Consider the following 21023-nt stretch of genomic DNA (forward strand, 5'->3'; position numbering starts at 1 on the left):
TATTTTAGTTAGTTATCAAAAATGACAAGATACATTTCAAAGTTGACATTTTTTTATTCTAATCTTTTTCATACTTGTTTGGAAATTCAGTAATGAATACGATATTGGCCACATTAACAATTGTACAAAATAAATATTTATGAAAACTTTCAAAATATTCATTATTGGCACAGCTTTAATTTCATTTAACTGTACAATTCAGCATATTCCTTGCTATATACATAAAAACGTTTTCTATACATATCAATTCTATTAAAAACATTGACTTCCTTTTCTGTATTTCCAAATGTGCATGCAATGGTTTGCTCTGTTGGATTCAGCACTTTTACATATGCACTCCCAATTGGCCTTATCCCATCCTCTTTCTCATGCTCATACCTGTGTCGTCCTGTGACACTGTCACTTGATTCATTGTACGATGAGAAAACTTGTTCATCTGCACTTTCTTTCAAAAAAAATATTGTACATAAATTGAGGTACCTTTAAGCATATTTATAATATTTGACAGTTGTGTATCAACCCCTTGCGTACTATGAATATGTTTGATAATAAAACCATTGAGATCTTCAAATATAAAACAATTATTTACAAACAGTGGCCCTGTGTCTCGTACACAATCAACAAGATGAACTAACTGATGCTGGTTTAAAGTTAGATATGTTTCTCCATACAAGTGTTGATATTGTTCTACAAAAAGGAGCAGTACTTGTTCAACTGATTCTAAATCTTGCTTGCTAATTCCCTCTTTTGAAAGAATAAATATTGATCTAGCCAATTAACAAAAATGGACAAAGTATGGTCTAGAAAGTATTCCCTCAAGAATTGGAATGCCCCAATACAGCAAAAAGTTTCTGTATTCTGAGGATTTCCAGTGAGCTATTTCGTCAATTGACTTGGGTATTCGTGTCACAAAAATTGCAGGCTTTATGGTTTTTAACATATTATTTATTTGACTCCTTAAATGAAAGAATGAAAAATCTTTTGATTTGTTTTTCTTATCAAACCATAGAGAAAGCAATTGTTTAACAGTAACCAAACAAACACCATGCATGGAGTCGATAACACAACTTTTACAGGATCAAAATATGTTAAGTACATGAACCAAAACTTTTCTTTGTGCCCATTTACTGTACATTTTGAATCATTTTTAAAGATTATCACAACAGCTGATTGTACATCTCTGTTGATAGTTTCCCTGCTACGGGGTGGGCCTTTTGGATTTGCCTCATCATAAGGGTATATATGGGAAATTCCCCCTGTTTCATGTTTGTATGTTTCTCCTCTTTGTAAGCAAAACCAACAACTGTATTCTCCATTAAATTGATTGCAATTATACACAAGTGCTCTTGCTGGTAGATCACATGTACATGATAAAAGAATGCATTTGCATAAAAAAACTGTTGCCTTCATTGTCAGAAAATCTATGTTCACTTAAGGTAACTCCGTACCTATAAAATCATGGGTTTAAAGTTAAAAACTTAACTTTTTTTTAACTTATTGGACTTGAATTTATTTAAAAAATAAATAAAATATATATGTATCCATACTATTTAAGATGTAAGGTAATAAAAACCAAAGGCTGAAATTATCATCTGAAAATCACACTTTTTTTGTTTAAAAATTATAAATAAGTGGTTGGATACTTGTTTGTATATTTAAATTTTATTGCTTACTATGCCAGAAAACTAAAATTAATTTAAAAAAAAGAAAAAATTGTTTGCATTAGAAAAAATTATAGCATTTAGATATATTACTTAGAGAAAAGTAGAAAAGAGTTATTTCCCTTTGTCATTATTGAATTATGTCGAATATAAGGATGAAAAACGCTTATTAAATATCTCCAAGTAAATAATGATTTGAGTTTTTGATGTGCACCTATGATAACATAGAAATTACAAATCTACTTGCAAGAATTTCAATGAATTCATAGTTTATGTAAAATGTATGACGTCACAGGAGGGTGGATTTACTTTAAATCTAAATATTGTATTTCATCAAAGAGTGGTTTAAAAAATGACCACATTTGTGGTGTTTTGTTTGAAATCCAATCGCCATAAAGCAATGCATTATGCCGTCGTTTTCGCTGAGAAATGGGGAGTTCATTGACTAGCATATACACAGGCCAAATGCTTACACTTGAAGATTTGAAAAGAGGTGCACCATCAGTGTTTAATGAAATTGATAAATTGTTTTCATTACTAAGAATTCCATTATTTTCGAAGACTTATTTTTTACAAATTGCCATCATATATGTCCCTTAATTTACTATTTACATTGTTTCTGTAATGTTGAAATCTATGTGTTGAAATCTATGCTTTCTGAAAGCTTTGCAAAAATCAGGGGTTTTCCAAAGAGATGCTAATTGAGACACTAATTTAATTTGAAAGAAATAAGCCAATGCTCCAGATTGAGTCAAGGTGTTTTGGCATGATGTACATTGCTTACTCTGTTTTTCTACCACTGTATAACAATAACTGCAGTGATATATATTGTTTGGTAAGGCATCACATGTGAATTTTTTAATAAAATTTCTACAATAGTATAAAGTACAGTCATTTCATGCATATCTTTTACAATTTAATGCTATGCTATGGTATGCGATTTAAATGATATGCTATGAGATTTGTATGCTATGATATGAGATTCGCATGCTATGCTATGAGAAATGGAAATAAAGGGCTTAATGATATTGTATGCTATGCTATGGTATGGTATGCTATGAGATTTGAACAAAAACGCCTCCATACACAGAAGAGTTCCACACATTTCGAAGAAAAATAAAAAGAAGCCAAAGTTTACCACAAATCTATCATTTAAACATTTATTTTTTCAAATAAAACATTTAAAACCGAGTTAAAATACTGTTGTATGCTATGCTATGGTATGCTATGGTATGATATGACGAATGCAATTCTATGAGATTGTATGCTATGGTATGAGATTCCAATGCTATGCTATGAGATTTCAATGCTATGCTATGAGATTTCAATGCTATGCTATGCTATGGTGTATGTTGTAAAAGATATGCTTGAAATGACTGTACCCATCAGTCGGTTGCCTTGTGGTAGAATACAAGCCATAAACTTTAGCAAGTAAGATACTGCCTCATCAGGTAGGCGAAATCTTATGATAAAATACACAACTACACCAACCGAGTGACGGAAGTTTTCAAATAAAGGGATTTCACCATCATTGAACACTTTCTCCTCTTCTTCTTTAGAACAGGTTTGCAAAATTCCATCTGAAATTATTTGTCCTATAGGTTCTGTGTACTTCTATTCCATCGTATTCAGCATATGTAGAAGAAATATCATCCTCAATTGCCAACAAATCACTGTCCCTTAACTTTGCCTCTTCATTAAATACAGTTAATATTTCATCAAACTGTTCATCAAAAGCACTAGTTGTTTCGGCACAATTCATTATTTCATCTTGACCATGCTGTTCAACTTGTTGATGCTGTTCATCTTCAACATTACTAGAAATGGTGACATTGACACACTCTTCCACAGATGTAGAGCAATGCAAGCTGTTATACAAATCTTCTGACGTGTCATTGCTACTGTATAAAGAATCCTCATCTGTAGCATGTGTGCTTAAAGTTTCTTTTTGTCCTGATCCAGTCTGATTTTTATTCACTGTGTTTACAAGTAGCGAATTGTTTACTGTTTCAAGTACATTTTCACGTTCTGTAAGTTGTGCATCTACACTGTTTAAGCTGCTGTTTACCACTTCAAGGTGTTGCCCACTAGTAGTAGGTGTTGGATTCATCTATGTAAAAAAAATAAAAAATAATTTCTTCATTTATTAAAACATATCATGTTTTACATTTTGCTTTACAGTAAATATCAATTTTATAATAATATTGTAAAATAACAAAAATAATTTAATTTTGAGCCCCACCCCGCCAATAAAAAAATATAAATAAATGAATGAATGAATGGACAAATGAATAAAATGTTGCCAGTCATGCATGTAATATTATATAATGTGTGATCTTTAAAACAAATCCTTTGTTAAACCAGTTACAACATCAACATATTCTTGTTATATGGTCATACCTTCTGTTTTCTTTTGCGGTATCTGTTTTTTTTTTGGTGGGGTCTCCATTGTGCTGTTGTGCATCAAATTAAGTCGACTGCTGCTAATTGGTGCCAGATGCCAAATTTTATGACGTTGTACTGGCTATCGGATTACTTCCACAGCTCTATACTGACCACTATCGCATTATAGCATCATACGTAGTTACCTTGCACACGTTCTCTATACTTCGACCTGGCGGTAATATTGTAAGCAATATGAAAGATGGTTAAAATATTCAAAAAGGAAGATTCACACTTTCTAGTGTTTTTTTTTATGCCGACAAAACTGTGCAATTATTGCCAAAGCAGAAGATTAACTTTTTGGATCATGATAATGTTACGGTTTTGTTTCCAACATCACATCTTCTGGAGGATGGCACGGAGGAGATACACGACATACCATACACTGGACGGGTATTCTTTTCAGGAAGTAAGTAAATATTTATGTATTTCATTAAAATGAGCAACTTTTTTTTTTAAACTTATAGATGTTAATTTTATAGGCCTAACGTTATTTATTTATCTATGATAACGATTTGTTTTGAAGAAATTCCAACTGGTTTTTTTATGCGTGTACTTGGCCTAAATACTTATTTTCATTATTTATGCGTGTTGTGTTGTAACATATGCCCAGTTGTTAATAAATTTATTTTTTCTCAAAATGCCCATGCATGCAGAGATGCCTCTATTAAATATTTGAAAAAGAAAAAAGCGCGCGTATTATTGATCGTAGAGGGCGCTTGCCGGAAACGATGTCGAAACACCTTAGGTATTTACCACAAGATTGATCTGTCGGTAATCCTCGGCAGACTCCATAAGCCTAACTAGGCATGGGATTGAGACATGAGAGGAAATCCAAGCGGTCACAATGTATTTTAAAAACACACTGTTTCCACGAACTATAATAAAAGGACAAGGCGTTATGCGATATAGCCGTTAGGCATGTAAGGTCTCTAAACTCTAAACTGGTGAAAGTACTTCAATTATAATGTACCTTAATCCACATTCAATGAATTTCATTTTGTTATTTAGATACAAACAAGTATATACAATATTAACAATTTGTGTCGATTCATTAGCAAATTTTATTATTAATTTCTTCAACAAATATTTCAGGTGCTTCAAAATGCAGAGGAATGAAAACAAAAATCAATGAGGGGGATGGCCATGGAAGAGATACAGATTTCTTTACCAGTTTGCAAAACTTGGCAAAGGGAATTAAAAGTTGTGGAAAAAGAGGAGAAAGCATAAAGCTGAAGAAAGCATTTGAGGAAGAAACGCGAGAAATTGCAGCCAAAGGAGGGAAAAAGCAGAAATCCAAAAGCGACACCGTCACTACATCATCAGCAGGTGATAAGAAAACAAAAAGAAAAACAAAACATGAAGCTCCCTGAAATGAACCAGCAGCAAAGAAATCAAAGTCACAGACAACAAAGGACTTATAATTAAAAGAAATGATGGCATTTGCAGGAATTAGTCTTGCAAATGATCTACAAACTACTGATTCAAACATGGATTCTGAATCATCTTATGCAGAAACTTCATCAAAGGCAAATAACCAGGCCACAACTGAAATACAAACCAGAAGCAGTCCAAAGAAAACCCCAACAAAATCATTAGAAACATTATCTAAAACAACTGACAGAGCCACAAGTGAAATACAAACCAGGAACAGTCCCCAAAAAACTCCAACAAAATCATCAGGAGCGTCATCTAAAACAATTGGCCACAAGCAAAGCACAAACCAGGAGCACTCCAAAAAGAAACCTCAACAAAATCATTAGAAACATCATCAAAAACAACTGATAAAGCCACAAGCGAAGTAAAAACCAAGAGCAGTACGAACAAAAAGGATCATCAGAAACGACATCTAATTTAAATGTAACCAGCAAGGCCACTAACGAGCTTCAGACCAGGAGCAGTCCAAGAAAAACAACATCAACTGAAACATCAGCTAAAAATGTTTCTGCCTTGTTTGACTTTGCAACATCATCAGCCACATCCTCACTTGTTTCTTCAAGCATAAATCTACTTAATGCTGAAATTGATGATGATCTGGAATCTACAAATGTGGCATACAACAATACTGAGGAGGTTTGTACATATTCATTAATCAAGCACTTTGATATGTAATAAAAAGTTAAATGTATATCAGAATATTTAAAAAGGAGTCTAAAAATTGATTTTATTGTAGTTTGGACATTTCTCCCATTCATATTATGAACCAGAGTATGGTTACAATTCAGACTTGGTTCAATCAGAGACTTCAGTGCAACCATCCCCTGTTCAAAACATTACTGGTAAGTAAAATAATTAGACACACTTGATTTGTTATTTAAAAGAACTTTTAAAAACTTTTTGGTCTACTTGAAGTGATTGTAAATATAGATACTTCTTTTATGATATATCAAATATATTTCATCGATTCTTTTTCCTTATTAAACTCATCATTTAAAAGGTTACTATCAGCGGCTCGACGCAACACAACAGGGGACAATTCTTGGGTTTTTGAACATGTTATCTGATGAGCTGCATAAGATAACATATGGCCAACCACTAAGTTCAACCAATGATCCATGCAATTCAAATACTACAGGTCTATCAGCTGCACCAATTCTATCAGCTGCATCATCAACAGATGAAAATGAGGTATATAATTTAACTGTTTAAAAATTTCGAATTTTTATTTAGTTTGAATTACAGTTTAACCTGCTGCATGTGTATATTGCCTTCTCATTGCCAAGAAATTCATTTATGAATCTAGAAATCTTTAAAATATGCTGATATATTAAACTGTATGTATTCCCTGTATTCTAGTGAAAGGTGCCATTGATATTGGACGCGGATGCCCTGTTCAAGGACATCCTGGTTAATCCATCGAAATTGAGAAATGCAGAATCAGCAGCACTTATGGCAAAAAACCCTCCAGCATTTCTATGGAATAAAATTTTGGATATTGTGTTCCATCCAGATGAATTGAATTTCTCAAAGGGTGTCAAAGGCCTAAATATCCACAAGATGGAGGCCATAAATGGTTAATATTCTTCCGTTTACTTTTATCCTTGAGAGACACAATTGTAAATTCTAATGAATAACACTTATTCTTTTCATACCATTGTCTATCTCTTTCTGAATGTTTATGTCATGCTAAGGAACACGTAATTTAAGAAGAAATTATGTATTGTATGTTTATGCTTCATATTATATAATTAATTTTAAATTTATGTTTAATTTTAGAATACCTGTTTGCGTGGTGTTTAAAAATGAACATGGAAAATGTAACAGCGAAAATGAGAACAACAATCATCCAGAACAAAATAGGAAACTTGAGATTTAAGGGACAGAAAAAACCCAAACTAGTGATATCCAAGTAAACAGCATGACCGTCTGTATGCCATTGCAACAATACATGTATATAGACTAGAAATTCTTTGGAGAGGATCCAACATTAACTCTCATTTCATTATTGTAAAAATGTTTTTTAAATGGATATTAAATGGTTAAAATAAAAATTCAATACAGTTTTTTCTCATTTGCATAAATGGTTTTTGAATTGTTCATTTGCATGTTGTAATGCCCCCAAAAATGGAGTTTGAATGGACATTTACTGAGGATTTGAATGGAAATGAAATGAAAAATGGTTTTTAAGTAGTATTCTCTCCACTTGAAAAATCTTTTAACAAACTGGAGGAAGAAATGGCTCCTGAATGGTTTTAAGGTAGCTCCTGCCTTTTAAAGGACTATGTGCGGTATGGTCAAATATATGCCCCCGATTTCAACCGATTTTTAAATAGTATCGTATAAATATGAAATCTTCACAAATCATTGTTAAGAGGATGCCTATAACTTTAATCTTGATTTTATCTATGACGTCACCTTAATGACCTAATTCCCGCAAATTTGCATATAAATGAAAATATTCTCATTTTTGCTCTATATTTTGCATTCGGAAGTATAGAGCGTAGGTCTGCTCAAGTGCGATTTTAACATATGTTTTTCTTCAGATAGGTATACATATCATACTAAAAAATGGTACTTGAGCAAGCCTGCGCTCGATGTTTCCCAGTCGAAAAATCATCGGAAAACACCCATATTGTGCCACAAAACATCAATTTATCAAAATAATGCAATATTCATGACGTCATTTCTACATTATGACGTCACTGTGGTGATAACCTTTTACACCGTTATTTCCAATATGATTTTAACTATCTTTCACCTTATTTTAAAGCTCTTTCTAGAACTTTGATTTTGGGGGGCAAAAATTGCATAAAAGCGCACTTGGTCCTTTATCCGAGAAATGCAAGTAAAATTGCTTTTAATCAACTAATAAACATCATGAAAAAGAAAAACACAAAACATGTTGACATAATTAGATTAATTTTACTGTAACAGTCCATCATAAACGCATATCTCATATATTCAGTTGTACATCAATCACTGCTATAAGCATACCTTTACATTTTCATGTCTAAAAAGTTTATAAATTAAAAACAACTGTCCATAGTTTGCAGGATAATGCTCTAATATATCCTTATGACAAAAATTATGTATTTTTATGAATGAGATGCAGTTAGAGAACTTTTTTATACAACATACCCCCCTTAAAAAATCATCAAATCTGAACCAAAAAAAAATACTTTCAAAACAATTTGTTTTTAAATTTCCTCTGAGCCAAACATTTTATATTATGTCTTAAAGAAAGACAGACATCTACTGAACACATTAAACACATAAAACTTATCAATCATCATATGAAATTTTGAGCTACACCCAAAAAACATTGGGTACCCGATACAACATCATACAGAAAAACATAAGTAAATCACATATTTATGTCAAAACAGTCTTTACCTGCTCAAAGTTCTTATTACAGCTGTAAAATACAGCATCAGCATAGATTTTTTAACATATTAATGTACCTATCAAATTGCTAATGTGAAAGGTACACATGATAACGAAGTCAAATGGTGCGTTCATGCCTCGTGTGAAGACAGAAGTAAAGGTATTTTAAATTACAGAACTTACTTTAATTAACACATTTTTGATAACGCATGTAAAAAAAGCATAAAACATGGACTCAAATAAACAAAGCTGAACATAAATACCCGCTACATATTATCTGCCTAACATTTGGGCAACACATGAACATGGAATGGCAGACATGGGGACTAGGTGTGTAACGAAATTGAAGGTCTTATATAGGCCTTATATTCATAGCTTTCAGAGTTGTGTTAAGATTCAAAATTACAAATTTGAAAGATACTGCACAACTTTGCTAATAACAACTCTTGGTTTCTTAGAGTTTGGTATGTTCTCACAAAACACATTGTGAATCCCGTTTTGGGGATCTCGCTTGTGGATAACCTCCAGTTTTGCCATGGTTAACGAGAGGCTAACAAGTTTCTTCAATGTAACAGAAGAAAAAACTTTGGCTTTTACAAGTGGATCCAAGGATTCCTTACAACTGTAATATGACAAATGAAATATGTCATCGCTATTACAGTGGGATTTCAGTTTCAGGTTAAACAGGTTCTGAAGAGAAGAAACATCTGCGATGGCATTGTGTGCTTCATAGGTTTCTCCTATCAGCTTCTGAACAAGATTCTGCTGCTTGTAATGCTTTCAGAAGGTTGTATTTGAACAGCTGGTGTATCAGAACTGGTAAGTCAAAGTTCTGGATATTATGTCCGAGCAAAATGGTATCAGGAAACTGTGAAAGGAACTGGAGAAACCTTTGAAGTCCGTCAGATGCTGGTAATGATTCTACAGATTTTCCTTTGTGTTTTAAAACACTCCCAATATAAGTAAGAACTGTTTTAATAAAACATTTAGAAATGATAATTAAATACTTTGTAAGGGACAATCATAAAATTATTTCTGCTCACGATAAATTCTGTATACGAACCCGTTGCTTCAGATGCAGAAATACTGATGTTACAGCATGTTGGTTTCATGTATACATTAAAGCTCTCTGTTCCACAAACACATGCAATCTGGAGGATATCTGAAGTCCTGCCTACAGGTGAAGATAAGGCTTCAAATTTAAGAAAAATCATCGAAGGAAACCTTTAGAAAATTGACAAAGGGAAAAATGACAAGTCCATATTACACATACCTAGTCCAGTGGTTTCCAGATCAAAAACTATAAACTGTCTTCTCTGCAGGCACACTGATTTTGGCATGCTGATGTCCTCCAAATCCACCGACTCCTCCAATCCAATCTTTGAACTATACGTTGCAACTACATTTTTTATCAAATAAATTACTTTCACAAGAAGACAATTATATTATCAGATTAACTTAATACAATTGGATATAAATTTTTATCCAAATAAATTACTTTCACAAGACACTTATATTTTCAGATTAACTTATTACAATTGGATATAAAATATTACCCTCTAATACAGACTGGGAGCATCTTTTATTGATCTTTCATTTTTCAATTCCAGGCAGCACCGTTTAACACTTCTCTGAACCTGTGCCAATCTTTGTCTTTTTAATTTCCTGGCTAACTTTGAAGTCCATGTAAACCTCCCAGGGGACAGCTGACATCGCCTATTCAGCTGAAATTTATAACAGATTGAACATTCAATAAAATATGCAAACTTTGTCAAATTTGTACATCAAAACAAGATAGACATTCAAATGGATGTCCCCTTGGACTATTTTCACTTTGGTTTTAGTTATACAAAGATATATAGTACATTGTAAAGTTCAAGGTGTATCGATGTCTGGAAAAATTAGTTAAACACTAAATGACTCTCTGTCTGATTAGTTAACCTGTAAAAAATGAAAAACAAAAAGAACAAAAACTAAAAAAAATACAAAATTAAACAATTCTTACCAAAAGAGAAACAACATATTTTAAAACTAATTAACTAAAAATAACAAAAAACACAACTGGAAAAAGTTTCCAAACAATCTAGTCTACCTCTGAGACATAACTGTAGCCCTCATTCTTTTGACAAACCGTTGCAAAGACCCTTGTTTTAAGACTCTCAGAACCTCCATAAAATCTGTCATCATTTATTACAAAATTTACAGATAACACAAAACTTCAAAAATTATATATTTCCAATTACATTTTTCTCAATACAATAATAACTTAAGTACTTACAAAGGTTTTGGCGCTTTAGAGGCAACCATATAATTGAAATTTTCATTGGGGGTTGATCCTAAATCTACAAGTTCATCAGCTTTCTGTACTTGTTCATCAGACTTTCCAAAGCTATTCGCAGTGACTGATCAGAGAGCGGCTTCCCATATGGTAGATTCTTCGGCTTATAGTTGGTCTTGTCACTCTTACACCATATTCCACATTCACTGTGCTCACCTTAAACATACACAATTTTACATATACATTGTATTAAAATATTCTTTGATTTGTTTTTTTTAATATAAATCATGTACTGCTTATGGTACCGGTAATTTATATTTAAACTTACCGTATAAATGGGGGACTTTTTTATTTAAGTTATCAGCAAGCTTTGTAGAGTTGCCTGAAATCTGTTTCACACAGTACATGAAACAGCGTTCAATGTGTGAACGTACTCTGTTATTTTTCAAGACTTTGTAGGTGTTGCCAAGTTCTACAAGGCTGCCTGTGAACCCTTTGCGTGTATGGTTGCTATCAGACTTCTTTGTTATCGCTGGGTAAACGGTTGCCTTTACCCTAGCTATGGTAGTCGAATCATTGTCCATAACCAAAGTCTGCACCTACAAGTAAACACAAATTCAAAAAATACATTTCTTTGAAATTCAAAACAAATGGTATGCCTGAATAATTTAATAATATTCTAAAAATCTTTCAGTGATAAAATTCATTTAGAAAATTGTTTATTCTTTAACCCATTTTGTTTAATAATATTACATGTTCTTACTACATTGTAGCTAAACTTGCTCTTACCTACGTAAAATAAAACTGTCATGCTTAAACTTGGCTAAAAATCTGCTTATATAATTACATTTACCTTGCCCCACTGGTCTTTGATGCCATGGAGCATATCGCATGCCATCGCTGGCTCCATCGATTTGGCCGACCCACACCAGTTGCGAGAACAGTTATGTTTTCCTTTCTTTTCTGCATGTTCACATATTCTACAGCGTTTCCCCCTAACCGAAATTCCAATGCACTTCTTGGTTTTGTTACCAATAAGGGATGCATACCCTGTCAAAATAAATCAGACATTTTCTTTTCCTGTTTATTCAAACAAGCGCTTTAATAGGGTTTTGATGTAAAGAGGAGCTAACCAGTTCGACTGTTGTATGCACGACCTGTTCCCCTTTTTTTGCCAGGCCCCATCAAATCCAGCTGTGAGGTTGCCATCACTCCTAAAATTAAAATCATCAAAATAGTAAACTATGGAACTGGTTATGTCATTTCAATAGTGCTTAACCACCTTTTTAATGAGCAAGTATATATATATGCACACACACCACACAATTATATCTACATGGAAGTGATAGGCTACTTACATGCTGATTTCTTCTCTAAGATGTTTATTGCAACTGTCCTCAGCCATCTTATGGAGGGGAGGTGTTATTTCTCTTTCTCGGCTTTTCAAAGTGGACTGGGTAATAGTTGGAATGTTAAGAGATGATAGAAGCCCATTAACATGGGACTCCCCAAATCCTCCATTTATCATACCTGTACCCCCCAAAAACAAATATTAATAATTAATATGGTTTAATATTTTTTGCTCAATAATGCTATGGAAAATTTGTACAATTCATTATACCTGAACCAATTTATTATTTAAAGAATTTTTACATGCAGCTAGTTTTGTGTTTACATCCCATGCGCTTGCACAGTTGGTTGTTTTATGCCGGCTACCTGTGGGTACGTCATTCACAAGCCCACATTCTATATAATGACATTTCACCATCAAAATGTGAGCCAGCCCAAACTTCTTTTCCCCTACACAATCTATCAGATAGAGAGGGTGGCCACATAACTGGCACGCTTTCAACCCATCAGCAACGACTCCTACATTGCAAATACAAATACAACATTTTCAATTTCAATAATTAATTCCCTTGTGCATATAGGCATATGCTCACGGATCAGTAACTTCTGGTTAATCAGTACACATGCTGAGAATTGTTAGATTCAAGAATTTCCTTTATTTCAAAAACATATCCAGTATGTGCTATGTCACCCTTTTCATATTGTTTAGAGATTCTTACCTAGCTCTACAATTCGGCGTCCACAACGCCACCTAAGTTCGTCAACGTCTTCACTTTTAACTTCTTCTTGCTGACTTACAACAGGTTGAACATCCAGCGGGTTGTAAGCATGGTCGACGTAAGGAAATGGAATATCCGATATGGGGGCACTACAACTTGCCTGAGAACTTTGATTTTCTTTCCACCTTGCTTCTCTAGCCTTCGTTAAACGTTTCAGTCGCTCTGCCTTTGAAAGTTTACAAAACTTTACGTTATGTCGCGCCATTATTTATTATTAGAATTTATAAAATTGTGAATACATTGGTAATATTTTATACAGAAACATGTTCACAAAAGATATATAAATATATTACACCACATGCATCCTTTCAACCTTTACAAGTAAATGTTTTCATTCCAGCACAGCAACCCATCACACTTTTCTCAATAACACCACCGCATAATAATGGATAAGTTCGTTTTTTTAATTTAATGTATACTTATTTTACACAATGATATATATACAGATTTTTATGGTGAAAGAATATGAGCCTATATATATATCGCTGCGATTGATGAGACCGATCGAGCAATGCCATGAAATCTACAACCCTTCCGGTGGTCTAGCTTCATTTTACAAGGCCTGTCTCTGTAAGACTGTTCAAATGCACCGCCAAAACACAGTTTACACAATTATGTACAGTGGATTTGTATAAAATACAAATAATTTGTATGAAAGTGAATAAATAAGTCGATATCGCTGCATATGTAAATATCAGGCACCTAATACAAAAGAATAGGACTCATTTTTTAACAATAACCCAGGTCAGTACATAATCTAATTGGGGAAATTTGAATGATACATTGAATCAAACAAACACAATAAAAGTCTGGGACCATATTGATAAATACTGATGCAATTTGTTGATGTCTGTTTATCCATTCAAACAAATCTTTTGGTACAATTTTAATTATAGGAGCTTGAAAAGATGAACAATTGTTCCATTCAATATCTTTAACACATCCATATTTTCCGAGATGTTCAACCATTTTTTAGACGTCAGCTGACTTGTCAACATCTGGTCTCGTGTGTTTAGTTTTTACACTTCTAACATTTCTTCGTAAGTTTTTAATTATGTCCTCCACAAGTTGAGTTGTCATCCAGATATTCTGAGCTGATTGGAAAGACTGTTTAGCTCCCTGAGTATTCAGTCGCTCTTTGATATTACCAACTTGTAATTCATCACAATTGTCATTATGAATGTTATTTTGGACACCACCTTTAAAATTAACAGTCATATTTCATTTGCATTCCGCACTTTCGGCTGGAGATAAAACAGCGTCGACATAAGCAATCATTTTCCACAACCAGATAGCATATTTAGTATGGTGAAGGGATAAGGCGTATAACCATTCAAAGTACGCATTTTTAACAATCCTGTCGCCATCTCCCATTTTGTAGGACTCAAGGGTATCTCTAAAAAGCAATGATGTCTGAATGAAAGAGTGCAGATGATTAAATTTCAACTTGCATATTTCAGAATCTGGGAATACAAAAGCATGCTTCTTTTGCAGATGCTTTTTGAACCAACCTGCCCTAGAATATGTTTTTTTTCACATATATCACAAGCATAGTCTCTTTCTGACATCATTGAATTCAGAAATGACTCATCTTTGTCCAGTTTAGACATTTCATCTGGAGAAAGTTAAAGCTTGAAAAGTTGTTTAGTTGTACACAATCCATAACTACTTCTACTTGTTTCAATAAACAGTTGGAAATTTGCTCATCATTAAGCAAGGAAAATGGAGGCAAATCTGTTGGCACAGATGAAAGGGCTTCCATGTTAATGGTGTCTAGAAAAGTACCTATTATGTATGCATATGTAACATCATCAACAAATTGTTGATGGGACCTATTTAAATATAATTGTAAAGCATAAGTCATTTTTCATACTCAATTATTTAGTGACACAATATACCTTAAGTTTGACGTTACATCATCATGTCCTGTAACATTCCGTCTATTGATCAGGTTCCTGAGATGGTACAGGCTGCCTTTGTCTAAAGAATTTTCCTCAGTGTAGAATTGTTGATAAATTCTCTGTAGAAATGAAATTTGTCACACATATATTAACGTACTCTAAAAATGTATGCTGTGATATATTTAATACTTCATAATTTTTTTTTTCAACGGAAAAAAATATTAAGCTGAATTTATGGTTTTTTCATTATATATATGCTTCAAGATAGAGGAATTTAACCCACTTAGCCTTGCAATCGTTAACAAGCATTAATCAAATTTACAAAATAAAAATAATTACAGATTTTACAGCACAATGATATCCTCATCGTCTATTGGAATGGATCGGGAACCTCATTCTTCATATGCAAAACAATCTTGGAATCAACTCTGGAAATTATGTAAAGAACAAATAAATGCATGCAAAATACTTTAACTTGAAAAAACAAAAACACAAAAATATTCAGTAACTGTAAAAGGCATCTGTTTGAATATAAATAAAATTCTAAAATAAGTTTCCTATGCTGGAATAATCATTCTGTTACCCAAGAAATTGTGTGAAGTGGTAATTTGAAATCAGATTAAATAAAAAATATTATTACTAAGTTATGACTGAGATATTCAAGCAGATACCAGTAATTAAAAAAACAAAACAATGAATGATAAAATCAAGAAACATAGCAAAATAAACATATCTTCAACTTACGATGAGAAAACTCATTTCCCTGTGAAGATCCTCTGACGGTGAATTAGGCCTGCAAGTTTGTCAACATCACACTTGTTCACTTGAATGTTCTGCTGTGCTGTACACGCCCTTTCGTTTTTCAGTACATTTCCACCAAAGACAACCCTTTCAATTAACTCTTTTATCCGTGTGTCTAGCATGTGGAACTGAAAGTTTATGAATACGCTGCATGTTAGAAATCATGCCACTAACACTATTTTCACTAGCTTCAATCAGCTCACAATTCAAGAAAACAGACTTGGTCTTAGTTAATTCAATAAACTTATGTGCAATATAAGGTGGAATAACACTTTTCAAAGGTTTTAAAAAGTCAACATATTTTAGTAGAATGTGTGAAATTTGATGTTTTATATTCTCCTTCAGTGATTCCTGCTGACATTTGTTTGGGATCCAGCATGCTTTTGGCAGGGTTGAGATACATGTATTTTTCTCATGCCTGAGCTTTAAATGAAAAGAAATAGAAGAACGAATATTCAGTTGTAAAATAATCTAAAATACATGTTAATTTCATATGCATCAAGCATTTTTAAAATTTTTAAAGTACATTTACTTGACTTAAAAATAAACACACTCTGAGATGTCCATATCTTTCACAGTAATGTTTTTTAGCTTCATCATGACCAAAAACCAATGAGAACTTTTTTCTTTGGGTATCTGATGTATTCTTAGATGGTGTTATGGTAACACCAATGTTGTCTCCTAACAATTCTATTGATGGTAGATTCTTTTCAGAATTGATGGAAGTCGTTAACACACAACTATCTGTAACACAATTACTACAGTGGATGTATATACATGAACATTGTATTGAAACATATCAATTCAACCACAATTTCAGTTTGAATTACAAGTACAATAACATCTAAATATTGTCTCTCATTGACACAATTCTATTGTTGCATTTATTAAACATTTTTGCTGTGTATGTGTTTTTTTATTATATGAGAAGAATTATTGCTTAATACCTACGGTACTCAATACAACGTATACATCACTTCCCATCAATAGAATTCCTTGAATCAAGTGTTTAACTGTCAAATCAGTCCTGATTTTCAACTTTACCAGAAACATACACTTACTTGTCTGATGCAACAGTACCCAGAGCTGAAATGATGCAAATTTAAATCCTCATTTAAAAACAAAATCAATTTGATTAAGGAAAACAAGCTGATAACACACACAATCAATGCGACAGGAAGATTCCAGAGGGCGTGGACTAAGAGTAGACTCTTCTCATCTTTGGACACATGTGGTACTTGATGTACCAATACTCACAACTGGAAAACACAGTTAATTCAAAGTAAATTTTTTTTAAAATTCTGTTAATCATTGATTTAGCTGGACTGAAAAAAAGAATTAACCTAAACGGGAAAAACTCATACTATTAAAGAAAAAATTAAATTTAGATGTTGAAAACACCATCAATGCAAAAATATGATTCCATTTCCAGGGGCTGTGGACTAAGAGCCAGATCTTCACATCCTTGGACTCATGCCGTACCTGATGTACCAATACTCACAACTGAAATAAGAGTAAATTCAATGTAGATTTTTCAAAAAGTTAGTTATTTTATATCCATAAACATTGCAGTTGAACAGCTGAAAATATGAATAATAAATGGGGAAAACTCAAATACTTTTCAAGAAAGTAAGAATTTACTTTGAACAGAGATAACAGAACTCACCTTCAATGCAAGAGGAAGATTCCATTTACATGGTCTGTGGACTGATAGCTGATTTCTCACACTGTTGAACATATGCAGTAACAGTAGAATTTATTTTTTATTTTTGCTTTACGACAAGATCACTCTTCTTCCTCATGACACTTCTTGGGAACACACATAATTATGCCCAGGTCATGCATCAGTTGTAATCCTTGCAATGTCAAAATTACACATATTGTTTTTTATATTTACATATTACATGTACTTTAATCTGTGTTGGTTTATCCTGCAGGTGCATTAAGTACACAACCTAATATATTTGTGGCTTAAAGGGGCATGATCACGATTTTGGTCATATTTTATTTTTCTGTTTTTATTATTTACAATGGTTTATGAACGCATTTCTAATAATCAAATGGAATCGGGGTGCCCGTCGATGAGTTTTAAGCAAGATACAGGGCTCACAATTCTTCGTCATGTAAACAAGGCTCGTGCCCTGTGTTTGATTTCATAGGTTCAATATACCAATTAAAAAATCTTTTCAAGATGATTTGTCTATATTTTTAATCATTTGAAGCATAAATAAACAGTTTATAACGATTAACACATTCATTTTAGGTCTAAAACTAGAATTTTTACTTAAATATTCAAAATGTAAAACAAAAGCTTAGTTTACATAGCGAGGAATTGTAAGTTCTGTAACTGGCTTATAACTCAACAAATGACACTTAAATTTTGGTTGCCTATTAAAAATGCCTTACTTAGGCATTTTAAACATTAAAATCGAAAAAATACTTTTTGACCAAAATCGTGAGTATTGTGTTCGTTTTCTTTGGCAATTTACATATTTCACTTTTTATCTGATGTTTAAGAACACTAAGCATTTCATCTTTGACATCTTGGTAATTTTGCGATGGCAATTGAGCGATTGTAGTATCGCTTCTTCGCCTTCGTAAATTCTCAATATCGCCTTCGCATTTTCACGCTTCGCCTTCGCAACTTCGCACTCGCTCACCTCGACCTAAAGGCGAAAGTGCGAAGGTCAAAGTGGCCCCATCGGAATGCCATACCTTTCCCGAGAAACAGTTAGAATATTCAAACTAAGGAATGTGTAGTAAAATTAATAGCATTATTGTAGGCTAATAGCTCTGTTATGTAAATGTCAATAATAAGGTTTGTCGATGTCCCTTTTTCGTAAACGTCCGATATCCAATGTAAACCCGTGTAGGCACGGGTCAAATTCTAGTATGAATTAAATTGATAAACAATGAAAGAAGAAATAAAAAAAAGTTCGGAATATCGTAACTCTCTTCGGTTATCTCCGAAGACAACACGTGTACATTTTATGTTTGAAACATGACGTCATAATGTAGACTGAGCATGCGACGTTAGTTAAACTTTGGCAAATGATTTGAGTAGGCAACCAGACGGATCCTACTGTGTGCGTTTTAGATAAATCTTGTTCTATAAAATTCAAACTGCGCTGTGTTAATTCTGCGCTCGGTCTAACGGTCACACCGTTTACATATTAGATGTAAATTTATGACATACATGTAAATAACATTGTACTGGCGAGAAATCATACTGAAATGGAAAGAATTGTCTTTGGCCTGAAGTCTTAACTTTCTAGAAATGTTTTGATGTTTTCTTTGTACATGTAGTGTGCATGTATAATTAGTAAGAAAAAAACAACTAAAAGTATTATTTACCTTGACTTCAAAATCCTTGTCAACCACTCTGGATTGTGTTGACTTATCTTGATGTGACAGTGTACACGTGGGAGTTGTGGAAACCTCTGATTTCACTGGGGGACATGTACTACTACTGCTATATACTAATTTCTTCCTTGACTTTACGTGTTTTAACGGAGTTTTTGTTAGAGGGCGCTTTAGCTTGTTTTGAGATTGTGGGGTATCACCGGACCTGCCTCGTTTCCCAGAATGTCTCTTAGGCGTATCAGACGTTGTCGAAAAACCTGGCAAAGACTTAAGCTCACCGAATAACTGGCTTTTTTCGACGTTTAACTATTCCACTCGTGTGCGTAGGTCGATGTCTATTTTGTTTAATTTGTTGATTTTGTTAAAACAAAAACAACGTAATATACCTGGACTCGTTAAATATAAATAGTTCAATTGCGTTTCCAGAGATCTAACGACTCTTTTTTCCTGTACGACTTCTTGTCTGTTATAAAACCAAAACACAACCTGCATACTTTGGCCGCAGCCATGCCTCTTTACTAAAGATATCTTTTTAAAGAAGAGTTCCACAAAAATATAACGTTGATTTTGATTGCTTGTTTAAACTAATGAATAAATATGCAAAACGATCGTCATTGGAGCATTGCCCCCAGGGGTTAAAAGCAGTGTAACGGATAGAAAACCCGTGGGTTCCGACGATGATGAACTGTTGGAGATAGCATTTTCTGGTTATATACGCCAATTGCTTTTATTTCTTTATGGTTCCAATTGTAACACGTGATACAAATAAATGGCCGACCGTTTGTTTACAAATGTCTAATGTCTTAACGTTGTAATTAAACTTATTGTGTTGTGACATACGTTTCAGATTTTGTACATAACTATATTTTATTTACATATAATTTTGCCAAACTTAGTGTGATTGTGCTATATAGTTTACGGACAAGGTACATGTAATCTTGACTTGTCCAATTTTCACCGCGATTCTAAGCACAGTCAATGTTTATTCAAAATATAGAGTTGTGAAAATATTATGTTCAGCACAGAAGAGGTTCCGCTTGAACACACATAAATCAAAAGTATAATAACTTGCCGATCAATTAAGGGGGTCTAGACGGTGGGATTCACCCGTATGTTCAATTACAAACAACTATGACGGATTGATGACAATTGTTTTACAGTAACACTTTGCGATATGCACCGCTCGGTCATACGATGAACAGTTCGTTAAAAAAACTTATAAATAGAGGAAAGAAGCATTAAACATAAGCCTGAAAGTAAGACATGTGTTACTTCACACAAATTGTGGCCGATGTAAACTTTTAAAGTTTACTATCAGGCACGTAGCATCGTTTTTAAAAGTGTATGGGGGGGGGGGGAGGGGGTTTAAACTCATCAGAAAAATCGACAAGAAAAAAAGGGGGGATTCCCAATATTATAAAAGTGAGGGGGATATCGTAGTCTACCTATAACTTCATTTTCTGTTTAATTTCGTTATTTACATTACATACTCTCAAAAAAGTGGGGATGGGGGCAACTCAATGATAATTCAATTTGTTATATGTAAATTTACCAAACATCTTTGCTGCGCGAAAAAGTGCCCCCCCCATCCGATGCTACGTCCCTGAATATTTCGTCAGTAACT

General features: G+C 33.3%; 1 long non-coding RNA gene and 3 pseudogenes across 2 annotated transcripts; all 4 read right to left on the reverse strand.

Annotated features, from left to right (window-relative positions):
- Positions 1–9329: 9329 nt before the first annotated feature.
- Positions 9330–11133, reverse strand: LOC128168973 (uncharacterized; annotated as a pseudogene).
- A 68-nt stretch (positions 11134–11201) lies between these two features.
- On the reverse strand, positions 11202–13539 carry LOC128168974 (uncharacterized; annotated as a pseudogene).
- Positions 13540–13677: 138 nt separating this feature from the next.
- LOC128168978 (uncharacterized) lies at positions 13678–16897 on the reverse strand. 2 transcript variants are annotated; one of them, XR_008241480.1, is made up of 5 exons: positions 16590–16897; positions 15980–16459; positions 15575–15663; positions 15233–15354; positions 13678–14730 (listed from the first exon to the last, which is right to left on the reverse strand). It is a non-coding gene; the product is annotated as an uncharacterized LOC128168978 (long non-coding RNA). The 2 variants fall into 2 exon arrangements; XR_008241479.1 differs by having other exon boundaries at positions 15980–16897.
- Positions 16898–18512: 1615 nt separating this feature from the next.
- LOC128168977 (uncharacterized) lies at positions 18513–19908 on the reverse strand (annotated as a pseudogene).
- Between the last annotated feature and the right edge of the window lie 1115 nt (positions 19909–21023).

This window comes from Crassostrea angulata, unplaced genomic scaffold, assembly GCF_025612915.1.
Source record: "Crassostrea angulata isolate pt1a10 unplaced genomic scaffold, ASM2561291v2 HiC_scaffold_74, whole genome shotgun sequence".
In the NCBI taxonomy this organism is placed as follows: domain Eukaryota; kingdom Metazoa; phylum Mollusca; class Bivalvia; order Ostreida; family Ostreidae; genus Magallana; species Magallana angulata.